Source organism: Mirounga angustirostris, unplaced genomic scaffold (assembly GCF_029215605.1).
Source record: "Mirounga angustirostris isolate CCGP_5_RB_7025 unplaced genomic scaffold, mMirAng1.0.hap1 SCAF_6, whole genome shotgun sequence".
In the NCBI taxonomy this organism is placed as follows: Eukaryota; Metazoa; Chordata; class Mammalia; order Carnivora; family Phocidae; genus Mirounga; species Mirounga angustirostris.
Genome location: NW_026991714.1, coordinates 139,400,706 through 139,414,439, shown reverse-complemented (window position 1 = coordinate 139,414,439; position 13,734 = coordinate 139,400,706). Strand labels below are relative to the sequence as shown.

The window sequence follows — 13,734 nt, the reverse complement described above, 5'->3', positions numbered from 1 at the left end:
AAATTTTTTTAATTCCAATTCTAAATCACTTAGAATTCATTTAATTCAGGTTGGCAAACAACAACCCATGAGCAAACTCCAGCCCACTATCTGTTTTTGTAAACAAAATTTTATTAGAACACAGCATGTTCATTCATTTAAGTATCATCTCTGACTGCTTTTATACTAGTAGAGTTGAATACTTGCAACATAGATCATATGGCCTGCAAAGTTCACCAATTTCTAATTAAACTGAAGAGAAATGAGATCATATGGATGTTATATATAAGTAATATATCCATTGGTATGAATGTTTGTATCTTGTTTTCTTAAAAAGGAAATGTAGATTTATTTTAAATCATGTAAGTCAGGAATAATAAAGCAAATAGGGTAAAATGTTAACAACAGGTGAAGCTGGGTAAAGGGCACTTGGATATTCTTTGCACTATTCTTATTCTTGCAACTTTTCCATAAATTTAAAACTTTCTAAATAAAAACTTAAAAAGAGTCTACCACCTAAAGGCACAGAGTCAGGAGCAGTCAAGTAATACCCAGCTATTATTGAGCAGGTTTGTGGTAGGCTAAATAATGCCCTCCCACCCCAAGAAATCTAGGTCCTAAATACTGGAACCTGTGTAATGTTACCTTATCTGGCAAAAGGAACTTTGAAGGTATGACTAAATTAGGAATCGAGCTGGGAAGTTTATCCTGGATTATCCAGGCAGGCCGTAAATATAATTACAAGTGTCCTTACAAGAGAGGGAGATCTGATTACAGAAGAAGAAAGCAATATGACCACTGAAGTTAGCTGTGCTGTAAGCTTTGAAGATGGAGGAAGGGAAAAGTCCTAGGAACTGCAGCTCTAGGAGCTGGAAGTCAAGGATACAGATATTTTCCTAGAGCCTCCAGAAGGAGTGTGACCCCGCAAGCCCTGAAATTTTAGCCCAGTGAAACAGACTTCCCACTTCTTATCTCAGAATGGAAAAAGATTAATAAATGTGTATTGTTTTAAGACATCAAGAAACTAACACTTATAACTACATCTATTAATTTATTTACATATTGTTATTAATACAGAAAAACAGGATTCTAGAGGTTTTTTAAATTTTACTCAGTAATCTAAAATACCTGATTTTCTACACAAAACAGCAGTCAAAATTCTTCTTATCTTTGTTGCTACTGTATCTTATACTAACCTCTAGAATTATTAGAAGGAATGGTCTATAGCCAAACTCTATAGATTGTCTTTATTTTGTTCTAAATGAGTAAGTTTATAAATAGAATGAAATTGATTTATGAATATGGCTTAAAAGTTTAAGGAGGCTTCACCATCCATTAAAAATCTAATATTGATATCTACATTCAAGGCCCTCCAAGACTCCCTTATTTTTTTTTTTGAGGGTGGGGGAGGGGAAGAGGAAGAGAGAGAAAATTAAACAGGCTGCACTCTGGGCAGGACTCAGTCTCATGACCCTGAGATCATGACCTGAGCTGAAATCAAGAGTCAGATCCTTAACTAACGGAGTCACCTAGGCACCCGAAGATTCCCTTTTTATAAAAGTATATCCACTCCCTGCTCTGCGGGGAGTCTGCTTCTCCCTCTGACCCTCCCCCCTCTCATGCTCTCTCTCTCTATCTCATTCTCTCTCTCAAATAAATAAATAAAATATTTAAAAAAAATAAAATAAAATAAAAAAAGTATATCCATGAAAAATCCTCTATCTACCATTTCCATTCCCCTTACGCAACATCTCTGCATTAACTCTCCCTGCATAACATCTCTCTATCAATATGGGAAACTCCTCAAGGTATGCAGACCTCAGCTGTCTTGAAAAGGATGTAATAAACTAATTCACATTACTGTGGGGATTTCATAAAGATTTAATATGCTTCCTTTTCCACAGGTTATGTGTCGTTTAATAATCCAAAGAGCATAAATGAATTTCTAATGCTGTAACTTTAGGCATTAGTAAAGGCTGCTGAGAGATTTTTGAGGAAAAAAGGCTATTCTACAATCACAGAGAGTAGAATTATACTCTGATCCCTCCCAAATGTGTATCTCCAGCCCCACAATCCCTCTTGAATTCCAGATTCAAAGACAAACTACCTACATGACATCTCCACTTGGATGTCTAATAATCATCTCAAACTTAACATGTCCAAAACTAAAATCTTAACTCTTCCCTTTCAAATCTGCTCCCTCACCAGTGTTTACCATCTCAGTAAATGGCACTTCCATTCACTTCACTGCTCACGGCACAGACCATGGGGCTATTCCTGAGTTCTATCTCTCCCCCACACTCCATAACCAATCCATCAACAAATCCTGGACAGACATTCATTAGGTATGCAAGCATACAGCCTCTCTGATTATTAAAATATGGAAAGGTTTCCATGTAAGTAGGTGCTGTCTCAAGTACCTGGCCTTCCCTCCCAGTTCCCCTGGCCCCTTCCTGAGATAATCCAAACCTCTCCAGTCAACAACTAAAGGGGTGATGCCTGGCACAGCACGGCCCACCCAGGATCTTGCTCCAGTCCCAAGGCCAGCATCCACTTTGACTGGCTGGAGTCTGAGTGTCTGCACCTTACCAGTTATAAACATCTTTAAATTTGGTCACTTTCTATTAGACACCAACCACCAATTCCTTCCTTTACAACCACCACCCTAGTCCAAGCCACCATGCACTCACCTGGACTATCTGGAACAACAGTCTCCAAACTGGTTTCCTTATTTCCATTCTGGTTCCCTTCTCATCACATTCAACTCTCCACAACGCAACCAGAGTGATTAAAAATATAAATTCACTCCTATCATTCTCCTACTCAAAATCTTTCAATGGTTTCCCATCACACTTCAAACAAAATGAAAAATTCCTAACATGGCATACAACCCCTATATGAGTGGCCTCACTATATACTTAATGAATGAATGGAAATAACCTTAGAGCTATAAAAGATTAAAAGTATGAGCTGTGAAGTAAGCCTAGCTTTCCGACTTATTAGATATGAAACCTTGGACAAGTTACTTCTTCAAGCTTCAGATTATCCCTAGAAGAGCACACGATTCTGAGAAGATAAAATGAAATTATACTTAATAATCAATAGTAAAACAAAAGCTCCCTTATAGTAATCCTATTCTTATTATTGAGTCAATCCCCTCATTTCATATATAAGAAAACTAAGTATACTTGAGCCAATCTATGTTAATAAAGCCTAGTGTCATGAGATATTACAAATATATATGTCAAAGAAAAAAGGAAAATTACAAGTAAAAAATTTCTATAATCCCAGGGGCACCTGGATGGCTCACTTGGTTAGGCATCCAACTCTTGATTTTGGCTCAGACCATGATCTAAGGTCATGAAATCAGGGTCTCAAGATTAGCCCTGCATCAGGCTCCACACCGGGCAGGGAGTCTGCTTGAGATTCTCCCTCTGCCCTCCCCACCTCAACCCCACTCTCTCTCCAAAAAAAAGTTCCTCTAATCGCAGGGAAATCAAATTGAGAAAAAACTGCAAAGATAAAACCTAGAAGAAAGAAAGAACTGCAAACTTTTTTAAGTTCTTCCAAAGTAATTCCAGACTACTAAACTACATTGCTTCCTTTCCAAAGTATTCTAATTATTTTGCACTGGAAAACTTTTTCTAAAGGAATCTATCCCTGATTTTATAATGGAAATCAATATTAAAAAATATATTTGTTGGGACGCCTGGGTGGCTCAGTCGGTTAAGCGTCTGCCTTCGGCTCAGGTCATGATCCCAGGGTCCTGGGATCGAGTCCCACATCGGGCTCCCTGCTCCGCGGGGAGCCTGCTTCTCCCTCTGCCTCTGTCTCTCTCTCTGTCTCTCATAAATAAATAAATAAAATCTTTAAAAATATATATATATATTTGTTTTACACAAATAAAATTTATAAAATAACTTTGCTTCCATATAAAGAAAGATAAAAATTTAAAGTCTTCCAATGAGTGAAACAGAAATTCCCCAAAGGTCCCAAAATTATGAATAGATTTATATACAAATTTTCCATGTTACTAGAAAACCTGTAATTGCTATGTACAAAGATGCAGAAAGGAAAACCCAGCAGTAAAATCTGATCTCCCCCAACAACGAGGGACATGAATTGTTCCTTACTGATTAATAACTTAACAGCAGGCTTTAATTTCTAAAAACAAGAACTACCTCTGATACTCTGATACTCTCTGTATCATTTAAAGCAAGAAAAGAAACCAAAAAGTTATCCAGTCAAGTAAGGAATTTCCAGGGGAAAAATTAATCTTTCTCTAGAATTTTGGACTTCCTGATATAGTTTTAGCTCATACTTTTAATTCATATTTAATCTAAGTCATCATGAAAAAAATATTTTACTCCTAATGTGGTATAGATTTAAAGGGCCAAATTATATTTATTTTCTTTTTTCAGTTCTCAATTAAAAACACTAAATAAATGCTAACTTTCAACTGTACCAAATGCAGACTGTTAAGCCAAATTTCTGTCAATATCCCTATATTGTAAATATCATTTTTGGTATTTTAATTAAATCTAATAACAGAAATATATAACACATACACACACACACACACACATGCCTTCTAATAGTATCTCTGGTATAGTGTATCAGCTAGATTTCTTTGGTTGTAAGCCACAGAAACTAATTTTGGCTACCTTAAGGAAAAAATGGGAATTATTGGAGAAATTCAGAGAATTTCAAAATGACGCTAAAAAATCAAGTTTAGAATAGGCAGGTATCTGGATTTATCATCCCATCAAGACTACTCTCACTAAGTGAAAGTCAATTTCCCAAAAAGAAGTTGGATTGCTAATAGAAAAGGGGGAAATATGCTGAGAAGGGAGATTTTAAGAGAGGTGTATGTGACTTATTGTAATCATTCCAGAAATAATTTTATGACTTAGTATGTATACTGAATCTGAAGTTCTCCAAATAAAAGGCAAAACAAGGTACAAGAGTGTAAGAGTCATCTTCTAACATCATTGAAAAATCTGATTTTGTTTCAGTATCCAAAGTATTCTAAACATTTTCTAGGCCCATTAAACTCCAAAGGCCAGGCATGAATTTTAGTGTGTTTTAAATATTCACAGCTGTGCTTGCTTTGGCAGCACATATACTAAAATTAAATGTTCACAGCTGTTTTGACAATATTTTAAGAGTTAGCTAGGATTGAGAGCGGGATTTGTTTATTCTACTTATCTAAGTCAGAGACACTAATATAAGTGCTTGTAAATATTTCAACATCAGGTAAGCTTCTATAAAGAAGGAACTTGTATGTCTAGCACAATATCCCGTGAATTGTGTTGTGACTCACAGCTCAGTCTGTTCTATTTTCTCTCTACACTCACTTTCCTGGTGATCTCATCTGATTTCATGGCTTTAAGTGCCATCAATAGTTTCCAATTTAATATTTTTAAGGCCCAAATTTATAGCTACAGTACAGACCTCCTCCACTAAGCCCCAACTGTCTCTTCAACATCTCCTCCTAGATGTCTAAAAGACATCTCAAACTTCACATACCAAAATCAAACTAATTTTCCTCCTAAACTCTTCTTCTTATCAGTTGATAACAACTCCATCTTACTCTGTGGTCTAAAAATATCTTAAAGTCATTTTGACTCTTTTCTTTATCTCACCCCCTTCCATATCCGATGCATCAGCAAATCTTACTAACCCTGCTTAAAAGTTCCATTTATCACTCAAGCCATTCTTTTCCCCTCCACTGCCTGCCCACACTCTATCACCTCTCATCTGGATTAAAATTATAGCAGTAACCTCTTCACTGGTACTATGCTTCCAGTCTTCTCAATTAGAAGCCAACAGGAACCTTAAAACTAAGTCAGATTATATCAATCTTCTCAAAATTTTTCAATGGCTCCCCATTTCACTTAGGGTAAAAGTCAAAAATCCTTACAATGGTCCCCAATGCTAAGGCTTAGCTGATCTGGCTCCATTCTTCACATACCTCCACTGCTCCAACAACCCCTTAACCCCATGTCCCCAATCCTCTCCCCTGTTCTATAACTTCTCTGAGCTCATAACTGACTAATCTCCCATCACTAATTCAATTCCAGGCACACTGGCCTTTTGGCTGGTCCTCAAACACAATGGGCATGTTTCTACCTTAGGGCCTTTGTACTGACTGTTCCAACTGCCTGAAATATTCTTCCCCTAAGTTACTATATAGCTAATTCCCTCATTTGTACCAAGTCCTTGCACAAATGTCACCTTCTCAATAAGGCCTAAGCTGACCACTCTATTTTAAATTGTAACTCCCATCCCCAGATCTATCCGTCTTTCCCAGCTCTATTTTTCCATAGCACTTATCCCTTTCTAATATACTATACTTATAACATGTATATTATGTTTATTGTCTATGACCTGTCTCTCCCAGCTTGAATGTAAGTAAGCTACACAAGGATCCTTGACTTCTTCGTTCCACGATGTATCCGAAAGGCATAGAATAGTGACTAGCACTTGGTAGATGCTCAAAAAATTTTGTTACATGAATGAATTCGTTAATAAATCTTGTTATATTTATGTATGTGTGTGTGTGTGTATATATATATATATATACATTTTCAATGCTACCTTTAAACAGTCAATTATTCAAGTAGGTTAAGAATAAAAACTTAATTTTATTGACTTGCAAAAAGTCAGATCTGCTGATTTTACTAGTGGGAAGGATGAACTAAAAGAAAAGAATTCAATTTAGTATATTACCTGTCATTATAGTTAGATAGAGAAAATGTAGTCTATCCAGTGAATTTCTTCAAGGTGCAACCTACACTCTGATGTGCAGTTACACACTAAAGTAACTAAGCATGTCCTAGTATGTTATATGACTAACCCAGGGAAAAAAACACACTTCAGGATAAAATATTCATGAGTTTAAATTAAAACATTTTAGGGGCACCTGGGTGGCTCAGTCGTTAAGCGTCTGCCTTCGGCTCAGGTCGTGATCCCAGGGTCCTGGGATCGAGCCCCGCATAGGGCTCCCTGCTCAGCGGGGAGCCTGCTTCTCCCTCTCCCGCTCCCGCTGCTTGTGTTCCCTATCTCGCTGTATCTCTCTCTGTCAAATAAATAAAATCTTTAACAAATAAAAAAAAATTAAAACATTTTATATTTTTCTAAAACAAACAAAATTATCAAGTTTTTACAACTTGAAGTCATAGAGGTTAAGTGTATGTTCTGGTAGTCAATACTGCCACCTACTGGCAAATGTTAAAATCTAAAACCAAAGGATTGCAATAACTACAAAACAAAGAATCCAAGAACCACATGCTCAAATTCAGTTGTTTTTCTCAATATTTAAAATTATTTTTTATAAATTAAGTATATAACATAACTTGCTATAGTACTCATCTTCCAAAACATATATACTTGAATGTCTATATATCATTAAACCAGCAAACTAATACACATCTAATTCATTTATTCAACTCCAGAAACCAATACTGCACTGTATGTTAACTAAGTAAAATTTAAATTAAAGATAATAATAATAATAATTCATTCAGCAACAACAGAAAACCTGAATGCCTACTACATGTCAAGCACTATAATATGTACTGGGGACACAAAGATGATCAAAACATAATCATTCTTCACTTCATGAAGCTTATACTCCAGTAGGAAAGAAAATTAAAAATCACACATACATAAATGTGATAAATGCTATAGATTAAAAAGGTAGAGTCCTATAAAAGCATAAAACAAGAGGATCTGACCTGGTCTTAGAATATTAATGGGGTAAGGTATTCCAGGATTCTTATTCAGAAATAAGAAAGGCCGTGAAATAGTAAGGGACAAAGAGGCATGAAAGAAACTGAAATAAGTTCAAATAAAGTATGAGTTTAAATAAAGAATCAGAGCCTACTATATAAAACTATCAAATTCTCCAATTTATATATTTAGATATTATCTTTTAATCAATAATTTAAAGGCTTAGAACAACAAACTCCAATCCTTGAGAATCATGTCTGAACTGAACTGAAATACTGAAAACATAAAGAATATCTTGAAGACATTTAAAAGGATTAAACAATAGGATTAGGCAGGACATTCTGGAATAGGAAAGGAACATCACAGGAACAATTTTTAAATGGTTAAGTAATGGTCTTGTATATAAAGACAGTGACTTAGTTTTCGTCTCTATAAAATAGGGGAAAAAGTCTTGTGTAATGGATTAAGAAAAAAAAATCAGACACTAAAACCTACGGGTTTATTTTTTTAACCTGTCTACTCCCACCATCTATTCTACATTGCAAAGTTTTTCTGAGTAGACATAAGAGAACTACTTAGCCCATTCTTTGTCCATTAAAGCAACAATCTATATTTTTAAATATTTTATTGGGATTTTATATTTGTTTGAGAGACTCCAATTATTTCAACCCCCTTCCTGTTTGGGAAAATCTCTCTTGTGTGAATTCTGTTCAGAAACAGGATCCCTTCCCACTACATAAATCAGAAAAGTTAAATTATTTATATATCTCTAGGCGGCAAGGTATGAGTAAGACCTCAGCCAAACAGATGCTACTAAGGACTTTGAATCCCCACAAGTGATACAAAGATGTAGGAATCATTCAGAATTCTTTCCAGCCATGCCTGAAGCATGTAGTATGCACAGTATGGATGCCAGTGTGTGATCCCAGCGTCCAGTGGGGTGACATGAATATCCTAATCAAACACTCCTGTGGCTTTCAGGTAGCTGTGAACCTACTCACCTATCTTTCTGTTGTACCTGACCCTTTCCAACCAAGGTTCTCCCAGCCTTTCATCTCTCTTCAGAGCTACTGGGGATCCTTCTGTATTTTGTTAGGGTACAGGTTAGGAGAATCAAAACTAAGTTGCTTAAATAAGCTGAAAGTTAATTTCTCCCTAATGAAACATTCTAGAGGCAAATGGGCAAGTAATACTGGTTACTAAAGTTATTGCCATCTACCACCATTTGGAAAGATCTCAATGATCTAAAAGTTCCACACAGCACTTCCACTCATGTCCTGTGAACGTGAGTTTAGTACAACAGCCATACTAGCTGCAAGGAAGGCTGAGAAATGTGGTACGTAGCTGGAAGGCCATGCGCTAAAAACAAGGGAAGAATGAACTCTGGGAAACAACTGTCTCTGCCATACTTTCCAATAAGTGCTCTTTCTGCTCAAGTAAGCCAGAACTGTTTCTGCTTATAATCAAAGACTTCCAGTGATTCAGATTTTGTTTAATTTATGTAAAAGACAGAAACCTGGAACCACTCTAATTAGGGAATTGATGGCCTGGGGGGAGGGGAGAAACACTACAACTTGGAGACTGCTTTGAAAATTAATGTTCTACTGCAGTCTCTACATATGAACATAAACTCAATTTGTTATATCATGATTTTGATGTCTTTTAAAAATTCCTCATCTGTCTCAATGTTTGGAAGCCATCTTAAAAAGAAAACTGCTTTTTAAAGTTGCCTTTTCCCCTCCTGTGACTTATTAGAACTTAAATAATTTTATTAAGTGAAAATCATCACAGAAGCAGATGAGCCCACAGAGGCCCCTATGCTTTAAATAATCTAATATGTATATGTCATCTTTGACAACCATACATTATGACAAAATAACACATTATACAACGAACTTGTGTGCTTTTCAACATGCTACTTTGTATTTTCTTTATTCTTTACTATTTCAGCTTTTGGGTTTTCTAAGTGCTTTCAAAAGGGGAGACAGTTGACATTGATGGTACCATCTACCATTAAAACAAACTCCTGTGTAATTTGGAAAAATTCCTCAAATAGTATAAAAAGATGATAGCAGATGATTAAGGAAGAAAGAAGAGAAAGTTAAGGGAGGAAAAAGTATGGTGATGGGTGAGCAACAGTCTTCGGAGGTGCCCATAAAAAACTAAATTAGAAAAGGAGACATGGAGACTTGGTGGGACAAGCATTACAGAAATGTTAGGAAGGGAATCCAAAACTTAACATAAAGCTGGGCTTCCCCTCCGCATTTGTCCTCTTTAATAAAATCTCAGTTTCTAGAAAGCAACACTTATTTTTTTTTTTATACTAGCATAGAACCAAACAAAGTAAGTAAAATAAACCAACATAAAAGAATAAAATATAATGGAGGGAGCAATAATCTGTTATTTTTAACCCAAAGAATCCAATTCCAAATAACACATTACAAAAACCTGCCAGATTTTGAATCTCACAGATTGCCTCCTTGGCTTTCATTTTTAAATATCTCAAGTTCTTTGATCATTCCCCAGATGCCCTAGAAACAAGTTTCTCTTTCTCATTTTCCCCTCAATGATCCCTCCCCATTCTACGTATCTAAATAGAAACATCATTTTCCCCCTAAAACTTCTGGTAATAACTCCAGCTACTTTAAGCTACACTTCCTTAAATACAGAATCAAGGATCAGGTCTGAAGCTCAAAGAAACCAAACTGCACACCATCTGTCAGGAAAGCAGCACAATATCACTTCCACCAACCACTCTACCCTCAAAACATTCACATCAGTTCAGAGATCAATTCTTTAACTATTAAGAATAGTGGTATAAAATTGGCAAAGAAGAAGTCAAACTCTCACTCTTTGCAGATGATATGATACTTTATGTGGAAAACCCAAAAGACTCCATCCCAAAACTGCTAGAACTCATACAGGAATTCAGTAAAGTGGCAGGATATAAAATCAATGCACAGAAGTCAGTGGCATTCCTATACACCAACAACAAGACAGAAGAAAGAGAAATTAAGGAGTCGATCCCATTTACAATTGCACCCAAAACCATAAGATACCTAGGAATAAATCTAACCAAAGAGACAAAGGATCTGTACTCAGAAAACTATAAAATACTCATGAAAGAAATTGAGGAAGACACAAAGAAATGGAAAAATGTTCCATGCTCATGGACTGGAAGAACAAACATTGTGAAGATGTCAATGCTACCTAGAGCAATCTACACATTCAATGCAATCCCCATCAAAATACCACCAACTTTTTTCAAAGAAATGGAACAAATCATCCTAAAATTTGTATGGAACCAGAAAAGACCCCGAATAGCCAGAGGGATGTTGAAAAAGAAAAGCAAAGCTGGCGGCATCACAATTCCGGACTTCAAGCTCTATTACAAAGCTGTCATCATCAAGACAGCATGGTACTGGCACAAAAACAGACACATAGATCAATGGAACAGAATAGAGAGCCCAGAAATGGACCCTCAACTCTATGGTCAACTAATCTTCGACAAAGCAGGAAAGAATGTCCAATGGAACAAAGACAGTCTCTTCAACAAATGGTGTTGGGAAAATTGGATAGCCACATGCAGAAGAATGAAACTGGACCATTTCCTTACACCACACACAAAAATAGACTCCAAATGGTTGAAAGACCTCAATGTGAGACAGGAGTCCATCCAAATCCTAAAGGAGAACACAGGCAGCAACCTCTTTGACTTCAGCCGAAGCAACTTCTTCCTAGAAACATCGCCAAAGGCAAGGGAAGCAAGGGCAAAAATGAACTATTGGGACTTCATCAAGATAAAAAGCTTTTGCAAAGCAAAGGAAACAGTCAACAAAACCAAAAGACAACCGACAGAATGGGAGAAGATATTTGCAAATGACATATCAGATAAAGGGCTAGTATCCAAAATCTATAAAGAACTCATCAAACTCAACACCCAAAGAACAAAGAATCCAATCAAGAAATGGGCAGAAGACATGAACAGATATTTTTCCAAAGAAGACATCCAAATGGCCAACAGACACATGAAAAAGTGCTCAATATCGCTCAGCATCAGGGAAATCCAAATCAAAACCTCAATGAGATACCACCTCACACCAGTCAGAATGGCTAAAATTAACAAGTCAGGAAACAACAGATGTTGGCGGGGATGCGGAGAAAGGGGAACCCTCCTCCACTGTTGGTGGGAATGCAAGCTGGTGCAGCCACTCTGGAAAACTGTATGGAGGTTCCTCAAAAAGTTGAAAATAGAGCTACCATATGATCCAGCAATTGCACTACTGGGTATTTACCCCAAAGATACAAAAGTAGGGATCCGAAGGGCTACGTGCACCCCGATATTTATAGCAGCAATGTCCACAATAGCCAAACTGTGGAAAGAGCCAAGATGTCCATCGACAGATGAATGGATAAAGAAGATGTGGTATATATATACAGTGGAATATTATGCAGCCATCAAAAGGAATGAGATCTTGCCATTTGCAACGACGTGGATGGAATTGGAGGGTATTATGTTGAGTGAAATAAGTCAAACAGAGAAAGACATGTATCATATGATCTCACTGATATGAGGAATTCTTAATCGCAGGAAACAAACTGAGTGTTGTTGGAGTGGGGGGTGGGGTGGGAGGGATGGGGTGACTGGGTGATGGACACTGGGGAGAGTGTGTGCTCTGGTAAGTGCTGTGAATTGTGCAAGACTGTTGAATCTCAGATCTGTACCTCTGAAACAAATAATGCAATATATGTTAAGAAAAAAAAAAAAAGAAGAAGAAGAAGGTAGTGGGAGGGGAAGAATGAAGCGGGGGAAATCGGAGGGGTAGACGAACCATGAGAGACGATAGACTCTGAAAAACAAACTGAGGGTTCTAGAGGGGAGGGGGGTGGGAGGATGGGTTAGCCTGGTGGTGGGTATTGAGAAGGGCACATTCTGCATGGAGCACTGGGTGTTGTGCACAAACAATGAATCATGGAACACTTCATCTAAAACTAATGATGTAATGTATGGGGATTAACACAAGAATAAAATTTAAAAAAAAAAAAGAATAGTGGTATAAAAATGTGTCTGATTTCCATACAACATTTTATATTTATAAAAAAGGTATGTATAAAAATATATACATGTTTCTGTGAGTATATATATGGAACTATGCATATTATCACTTTGCTTTAAAAGTGAACATACCCAGTATTTGCTACCCCGTTTCCAATTGCTTATAGACATATGTAAGAGTCAGCAATTTTCTTTGACTTGAGGCACTACTGACAAGATTAATAAAATGTGAAAGGCCAACAAAAGCTAAAAAAATGAAAGATAATATTTGAGTCAGATATTATAAACTCCCAGAAAATAAAGCATTTTAAAGAACTAGTAAAAAAAAAAAAAAAGTAAAGAATAAAAAAGGACAGAGATGTTCATAGAGAATAGCATACAAATGTATTCCTTTGCTTTCAAGACTGTTGAAATGAGATGGAGACTGAGAGCAGTTGAAGACCACTTTGAAAAACACTGTGTGTGTGAGCTATACTTCTATTTCTCAGGCCTTAATTTAAATAAATTTAAATATATTCCTGATGTACCATTCTCTCCATAGAAAAAAACATTATTTTAGTCTAAGGACTAAAATGAAAAAAAAAAAAAGGTGCATTGAGGTACTTTTTAGGAGAAGAAAGGTCACAAACTATTAAAATAGCCACTTGATAAAATACATGCCCCTATAATTAAAGAACACAGAGAAATCTGTCTCTGTCATAATCATAATAGGTAATCAAATTCAGTTCAATAAGAAATCACTGGTATTCTGTGTTAGAGTAACTAATTTTTTTAATGAGATAACATGGGTTTAAGATGGGCATAATTTATACAAAGCCTAAAATAATTCCTCTAAACAAGTACTCAGCATACTTAGTGACTTTTTTTTTAAAGTCATCTAAAGAATGATGACTACAACCATATAAGGAGCACGTTCTCTTTGGTTTTTACTTAGGTCTGACAGGATCTACTGCTGCTATCTCCTG

The 13,734-nt window shown here is 36.3% G+C and overlaps 1 protein-coding gene across 2 annotated transcripts in view; it reads right to left on the bottom strand.

Annotated features, from left to right (window-relative positions):
* ATRNL1 (attractin like 1) overlaps positions 1-13,734 on the bottom strand; it is an 804,411-nt gene that overhangs the window by 742,000 nt on the left and 48,677 nt on the right. The gene's annotated exons all lie outside the window — the stretch shown is intronic.